Source organism: Urocitellus parryii, chromosome 10 (genome assembly GCF_045843805.1).
Source record: "Urocitellus parryii isolate mUroPar1 chromosome 10, mUroPar1.hap1, whole genome shotgun sequence".
Lineage (NCBI taxonomy): Eukaryota > Metazoa > Chordata > Mammalia > Rodentia > Sciuridae > Urocitellus > Urocitellus parryii.
In genome coordinates this window covers 120403238-120411955 of record NC_135540.1, presented here as the reverse complement: position 1 = coordinate 120411955, position 8718 = coordinate 120403238, and the positions used below count along the sequence as shown (strand labels likewise).

The 8718-nt window shown below is 35.1% G+C and overlaps 1 pseudogene; it reads right to left on the bottom strand.

Moving 5' to 3' along the window:
• Positions 1-422: 422 nt before the first annotated feature.
• On the bottom strand, positions 423-1507 carry LOC113181824 (mitochondrial glutathione transporter SLC25A39 pseudogene; annotated as a pseudogene).
• Between the last annotated feature and the right edge of the window lie 7211 nt (positions 1508-8718).

Sequence of the window (8718 nt, the reverse complement as noted above, 5' to 3'; positions counted from 1 at the left end):
GTTTCCTTTGTTTGGGCACTTATGATATTGAATATTAGTTCATAATATAGAACACAAAATAATTCCTGAGAAGACACTAAAGTTTTATTTTTATGTCAACACTGAAGACATTTTGAAGAGGAGATAAGTTCAAAATTAAATTCATGTGTAGACATACTATAGGGCAAGTATCTTTTTTTTTAATTATCAGATTTGGTTTCAAATTTAGGGGCTGGAAAGAAGTGCTGATCTAGGCAAGGGGGAGCAACAGGATGCACATTGAGTCTAAGGAAGGCCTGGGGGCCTAGGGTTAGTGGGGAGGCCTACTTGGCTCTGAGAAAAGGGAAGCAAGGTACTCCCCTGAGTGCTGAGGAAAAGGCACTTAACTCAGTCTCCTCTTGCCCCCATCCACAGAAAAGCTGGAGTCCATCTCTTGGTCCCATTTAATGGCCCAGTGGCTTTTCCTGGTTGAGCCTCTGGAAGAAGCTTTGCCAAACTCATACATGCTGATCACAATGACATAGGAGGGAGCAGCCTTGATGATCCTGGCATTGGGGGCGAGGACATGGGGAGCCTGCAAAGAGTCCCTTGGTGCCTGATTCAGGCCATATCCTCCTCTGAAGCCACAGGTATATAGAGTCAGCTGTAGGGACTCCACCCCCACAGCCTCTACAGCTCCCAGGGCAATCTGCCACTGCGTATTCTCCACATTAAAGGTAGAGTCGAGAGGGCAGCCACCATCCTTGAGATGCTGCCAGCTGCAAAGGGGACACATGGATGTCTGGCCATGTTTTTTGAGCCTGTTCAGCCAGCTCTTCACCAGTTCATATTTGAACCAGTACAGAGCTGAGAAAGGCACATCTCAAAGCATTGTGGAACCCCAGCCCAGCCACAGTGAGTCTCAACCACCCTGAGCCACTGCAGCTGGACACAGGTGCGGTAGCTCACGGTATTGATGCATGCTGACCTTGCAGCTTTGTCTGCACAAGTTCCAGGGGGCTGACAATTCTCACAGTGCCCAAGTCAGTTACTGTGCCAGCAACCATTGGTGCATAGAGGTCATAAGTTAGGGCTTGCCTACAAAAGAAGGCCTTGAGTTGGTCATAGGTGGTGAGTAGATGGTCATAGATGGAACAGTCATCACCAGGGTGGGTAGGAGGTGGATCCACAGGGTCCTGATGCTCTCATGCCTCAAAATCTCCACAAAAGCATCCACAGTGCCGATGACATGGATAGAGTCATACAACCAGGTGATACAGGGTAACATCTGAACTTGGGTAATGGGGCTCCAGGACACCATTGCAGTACTCAAGGCACTTCCCTGTAGATTGGAAAGAAGAGGGTGATTTGGTGTAAAATAGGCTCCAAAGTCTCTAGGTAGACATTGGCTTGTTTCTCATTAGCTTTCATCAGTAGGCATCACACAGCACATCCAACAGTGTCATGAGACAGAGGTGACCACAGCTCCAGGCCCAGAGGCCACTATCTATTGGAGAAGGCTAATGCTCCCAAGATCCTGGTCAGCCATCTTGTTGTTTCAATCTTGACTCTCTGCAGGTGCTGGCCCCTGGAGGCACCAAAGGGCCCAGGGGGTCCATAGTGCTTCCATGAACCATGTGGGGCACCTTCATGTTCACCCTTAGAGCAAGCACCTTAAAGAATGATAAATAAGGAAAATTCTCTAATTCTGAAGGTGAGATACCTTGAGACAGTGTTTCTAGATCTTATGTAATTGTGAATCGCCTTGGGTACCTACTAATAAGTAGAATTGATTCAGTTAGGTCTTGAGTGAAAGATAGGCTTTACATTTCTAGGAATGTCCTAGTAATACTTGCTGTCTGTGAACAACTCTTTTAATTGCAGGGTTCTAAGTACTCAACTAATAGCTCTATGTGTTGGCTGATACCTTAGGGTATTGTGCCAGATTTCTAGGTAATAAATTTAAGAAAAAGTAGTAAATATTCAACTAAAAGTCTCACATTAACTTATGTAACTATCACACTTTAACAAATTACCACAAATTTAGTGACCTAAAAAACAAACATCAATTCTATTATTTTAAAGTTCTGAATGTCAGTAGTCTGTAATAGACTAAAATCAGGTCATTGGCAGGATTGCATTCTTTTTGGAGTCTATAAGAGAGCACCCATTTCCTTCTCCTTTTAAGCTTTTAGAAACTCTCCAATCAGTCATTAGTCTCATTTCTCCATCTGCAGAGTTAAATATCTCATTCTGAGTCTTCCAAGTCTTCTAGGTTATAAAGTAACACTATATGGTATTAGGGACAGAACCCTATTAAAATAAAAATAAAAATTTCTGGAGTGGACTGCTAATATTTTACCCCAAAGAGTTGCCTATCAGCTTGATTTCATAAGAGTAATTATCAAAGCCAAAGAGTTATGGTATCCAAAACCTGTAATATATTAGTTGGTTTAGTTCCACTCCTGGTCATTTTATTCATGAGTAAGGATCTCTATAGGTCTAACATTTTTTTTCCTCACTGTGTCCATTAATTATGACTCAAAAATATGGATTTTTAAAATCAACTCAGTATCTCTAAGTCATTCCCTTTCTTTGTCTTTCTATTTTGAAATTAGGCTCAACAAGTTTAAAACATGTTCTTTTAGTTATTCTCAATTATACAGTTAGCTTACCAGTACAATTGTTATGCAGGAGACCCATTATTGCCAAGGACTGTGTATTGCCCTGAATATTTTTGTCCTTCCAAAATTCATACATTGCAGTACTCATCTCCCAATGAGATGTTACCTGGATTTGAAATAAATATGTAGCTATCTCTTTCCATGAGCACACACAAAAGAAAGTTTATGTAAGCACACAATAGAAAAGTGTCTGTCTGGAAGTCAGGAAGAATTCCTTACCAGACATGGAATCCACTGGCATAATCCATCTTGGACCTCCTGCAGAACTGTATGAAATAAAATTCTGTTGTTTAAATCACGCCATAAATAGTACTTTGTTAGAGTTCTGAAGCAGACTAAGATACACAAGGTGAATATATTCCAAGTTTCTGCTTTCCTGAAAAATAGGTCAGTTTCTCCAGCCTTGTGTTCAATAGTTGTGAAGGTAATGTTTAATTTACATTTAACTTTCCTTCTTTTTTTCTTCAATTGATTGAAAGCCCAGAAAGGAATAGAAAGTGTTTATGTTTTAGCCTTCTCATCTTCCATGTTTACTAATGGTGTTAGTTTTTGATTCCTTTCATTTGTGATTTTATTTTCTGTCATATGCCTGCCTGAATGGAATGCCCAAGTACTAATGTAATTATCAAAAGTAGTTTGCCATTACAGCCTTCTAGGTAGAGTCATTTCCAGTGACATTGCTCATAGATCTCATCATGAAGTTGCTGAAACATCATATCTGAAGACAAATGGATAAAAAGGTAATGTTTGATTCTTCATTATATATCATTTATATCCTCCTGCTGACACAGTCTAAAAACATCAAAGCAACACTGTTACTTTGACTTGCAGGATTCTTTATGCCGAATTAAATATTTATAAATACATGAGGTCTTCTGTGAAATTTGTCATTAGAGTCCATTTACACGGTAGAACTAGGCCTCATACTTTCTTGACCTCAATTTCAATGACATACTTGCATTTAGTATTAAGGTAACCTCTCCATGGTCACCTGTTGACCCTCCTCATCACAAAGTTCTGCTCCATGTTGCAAAATGAAAATCCAACAACTTTTCAGTCAAACTATCTTCCCACCACTCCTCATACTCTGAATCACACTTTTAATTTACAGAATTTTATTTTTTATTTTGCCTAATAAATAATTCTAATCTCGTCATTCTCAATCTTGATGTGCATGTGAATTATCTAAGAAGTTTGTTAAAAACTACTAATTCAACACTTCTCTTGTGGCTTTTCTGTCAGAGTGTCTGTTAATTGCTCAAAACTATAACCAAAACAAATAGATAATTACATGAAAAATAATGAAGTTGATTCCTCCATTCCACCACACAGACATGAACTCAGAATGGCTCATTTGTCTACATATGAAAGCTGAAACTATAAAACTCTTAGAAAAACAAAACTTAGAAGGAATCTTTCCCTATATATTTGCAAATCATATATCTGATAAGGAACTGTATACAAAATTCTTAACTCTAATAAAAAGTTAAGTATGCTAAAAATGCGTAAAATTTCTGAAAAGACATTATCTCAAAAAAATTGATCATTCATTATAATGTTAAACATATAGATACTATATGGCCCAGGAAGTCCATTTTATGTTTACTTCATAAATAAAAACATGTCTATTCAAATTTTGTACATAAATGTTTATAAGCATTATCCTAAAAACTGGGCATGACTAATAGCCCACAACTGATAAATTTATAAAATGTAAGATATCTTTATAAAAGAATATTGTTTGGCAATAAAATTAATGAAAAACTTATACAGAGCATAACATGGAAGAACATAGATGAAAACACTCCATTTGTGTTATTTTAGTAGAATTTTTCCAGAAATAAATAAAATAAATAATGAATTAATTTTCTAATTCTAAGGCTTTGCTCTTATTTCTTTACTACTTCTATAGAATTGCTGGGGATGGGAGTGGGGAAACTACTTCATTAGATATTAATGATATTGAAAAGAATGCCTATACACTAATATGAACTCCAAAGTATTATAAAGGCCTTTTGCCTTTGCAAACTATTATGAACCCCAAAGTATTCAAAAGATCTTTTGCTTTTGCTTAAATGTCACTGTTTTATACTTCATTTAGTAATATCTGCAAAATTCGACTTGCTTCTCAGTTTCCAATCTTCATCACATTCAGCCAATGCCTCACCTCCTGTTTAGGGATTTTTGAAGTGCTTGCCCCCCACTTTTCAACTCTAGCTCCATCCTGCGCATACAAACTTAACTAAAAGCAGAGTTGCATTTAGTCTCAGGACACAGACCTGTCTACCTCTGTTTTTAATGTATTTCTAATTGCAGTATCTGCTGAATTTCCTTCTAAATTGAATTTTGGGGCTCCATTCTTTTGGCCTACAATCATACACTAATCTATATAGGTATTTATGTTCCCTATTTTATTAGCAAAAAATAAGTAAACAGACAAAACATGAATGAAACATATAACTTTTACAAATATGTATTAATTCCATTTTTTTCCTATTCCTATCCACTACCCTTCCCTTCATCCCCCTTTGTCTAATCCACTGAATAAATATTACCCCTCCCCCACACCTTGTTATGTGTTAGCATCCACGTAATCCATGTACTAGAGAGAACTGTTTTTTTTGAGGGTTGGCTTATTTCACTTAGCATGATATTCTCCAGATCCATCCATTAAGTCATTACTGGAAAATATCATTAAGTCATTCTTTATGGATGAGTAATATTCCATTGTGTATTTATGCCACATTTGCTTTATCTAGTCATATATTGAAGGGCACCTAGGTTTGTTCCATAGTTTAGCTGTTGTGAATTGAGATACAATAAACATTGATGTGGCTACATCACTGTAGTATGCCAATTTTAAATCCTTTGGATATATACTGAGAAGTGGTATAATTTGGTCAAATGGTGGTTCCATTCCAAATTTTATGAGGAATCTCGATTCTGATTTCCATCATGATTGCACCAACTTGCATTCCCGCCAGCAGTGTATGAGTGTACACTTTTCCCCACATCCTTGTCAACATTTATTGTTACGTGTATTCTTTTTTTTTCTTTTCTTTTCTTTTGTATTTTTAATTATCAATTTTTATTTATTTTATTTTATTTATTTATTTTTTTTGCTTATTTACTTTTTTTGAAATATGATGTATTAAGAACTATGTAATGTTTTGAATGACCAACAATAAAAAAAACCGTGTATTTTTGATAGTGCTATTCTGACTGGAGTGAACTCATATCTCAATATAGTTTTAATTTGCATTCCTCTGATTGCCAGAAATATTAAAAAAATTTTTCCTATACTTGTTGGTCAATTGTATTTTCTTCTTTTGAGAAGTGTCTGTTTAACTCCTTTGTCCTTTTATTGACTGGGTTAGTTTTTTTTTTTTTTTTAGTGTTAATCTTTTTGAGTATTTTTGTAGTGTATAAAATATTATTCATAAACTACAATAAATGTTTCATATTATTAAATATAAAGCATAAAACATTCCCCATTATTACATCCAATTTAGCCATCAGGGCCACAAAGAACAAATTGGAAATAATTAATTACTTAGATCATTGACATATATTAAACTTTGAGTGGAATTTACTCTGGCATTCACACATAATTAACCACATTTAGTTTCTCAAAATTTTCATATTTTCTATGAGAGATATGCCTTTTAAACAATTCATTTTTCAAAACCAATCCTGAGTGTTATGGTGTTTGGAGGTGTTGCATTTGGAGGTTATAGGTCATGAGGGTAGAGTCCTCATTAATGGAACTATTACCTTATAAGTAAGTCCCAGAGAGTTTTTCCGTGCCTGTCACCACATGAGGACCCATGACCATGGGTATTCCTCAGACATTTGAATTTGTCAGCACCCTGACCTTGGACTTCCCAGTCTCCAGACCTGTGAGATAAATATATGTTATTCAGTAGTCACCCAGTTTGTGGTACTTTGGTATAGTATTCCCAAACAGAATAAGAATATAGTTAATTGATTATGTTTCTTGCATATTTCATGATTTGCATTCTGCCTCCTTTAGAATATTCAAGTATTGCTTATATTAGCAATACTTTGCTAAATCAAAATAGTGTCTCTGCTAATTTCAGCATAACAACCTTCAAACAGACTATTAAATACTTTTTTCCATTTAGTTATTTTCTGTCCCAAATATCATATTTATATTTATCCAGAAATTTGATAGTCAATATTTTTCCCTCCATTAATTTACAGGCTTTGAGTGACTTTCAAAGTTTTTTAAGACTAATGCTAAGATTCCATCATTAGCTTTCACTACTCTTTGCTGAGCTGAATAACTATTTCACTTTCTTGTTGAGTCCAGTTGTTCTCCTAATGGTATTGTCCACCTGCTTCTGAGGCTTTCAGCTTCAAAAAAGTACTTCATAATATAAAAACAGTACCCTTCAGAGAGCCATTTGTTTTCCTGTTTGTAGATGCAAAGTACATTTATGAATCATGAGTTTATATTTCTTTGAGGTTCTGTTTGAGAATAACAAAATCTCAAAATAGTAGAAGGCATTTTGTGGAAAGGTAACAATCAGTAATTTTCCAAGCTGTACTCAATTATTTTCTGATTACTTTCAATTTCCTAGTTATGTATCTTTAATTATTTGAGATGTGTATAATTATGTCCTGTATTTGTCATCAAAGGAGAATGAATATATTATACAATATGCACTGTCTCAATGTAGACAATGTGAAAATAGATTTTAAATTATGATAACATGAGTTCACAAGCACATCCATTGTTAGACTTTATCATAACACAAAATTCAGCTGTGTATATTTTATTAAATATGCTTCTTTCTAGAGTATAAGAATCCCGAGAATTGGCTATATCCTTCCTCATGACTCCACTTAACTTATCAATCAATCAGGGCTCACCATATTGCAGTCATATGTATTTGTTAAATTAATGGTTAAATATATGTTAAAAGACAAATGAGTAGTATATTTCCTCCCAGTGCAGAAATAGTGATGATTGTGATTGATAAATGGGTACATTAAAAAAAGAGAGAGAGAAAGAGAGAGATGGTATAAGAGACAGAAGAAAAAAGAAAGAATTAATCCTGGGGTTTGAGCTTGAACAAAATAGATGTTGACTCTGTTTCTTGGGAGAAAATGAGGATGAAGATTTAATATTGAATCATTGCAGGCATAAGAATGCAAGGGTTTGGAATTGTTTTGGACATATTGTATATAAGATGACTATTAAGTGTTTACAAACAAAGGCTAATAGAAATACAAAACACAAATACAAAAGTGATGAGTATCCTACCTTTGGAATAAGAATTAGAGATATTATAAATAAGAAATCTTTATATAGCCTTCAAAATCTTGATTGTTGCCTTGCTGATACATATACAATAATCGCATTAACTAACTTGTTCTTAATGAAGTGTTAATGAATTCCAGTAATTTAAGTTTTCAAATTAAATAATGGGTTAAAATTACTAAATGTTAGCATTAGTGTTAGATGATACTAGAATACAATATATTAGAAACAGCCAGAAAAAGATTAACCACAGGAGTCATTTATATTTTTAAAACGCACTATTTCCCCTATGTCAAAATAAATAAATAAGTTACTTGTCATTCTATATCTGGAAATCTCTACAGTGGTGAGTTGCTAAGTACTTTGCTATTCTTAACAAATTGTAGGCATTTGCTATTAAGAGGCAAAGAAGGAAAGATAGAGGCTACTTAACTGTTGGAATTTGCCAGAAAAAAATCAAGAATTGTTGTTTAGCCAGGCATGGTTGCACATGCTTGTAATCCCAAGACTCTGGAGGCTGAAACAAGAGGATTGAGTGTTCAATGCCAGTCTCAGTAACTTAGCAAGGCCCTAAGCAACTCAGTGAGACCATCTCTAAATAAATTATAAAATAAAGCTGGGGATGTGGCTCAGTGTTTGAGTGTCCCTGAGTTCAATCTCCAGTACCCCCACCACAAAAAGAATTGCTGTTTATAAATACATAAAAAAGTTTCTTTAGGTATACCTGATGGAAACTCATAATGCTGTTCTGTTTTTCTAATGAATATCTTCTCTTGCAATTTACTTCCT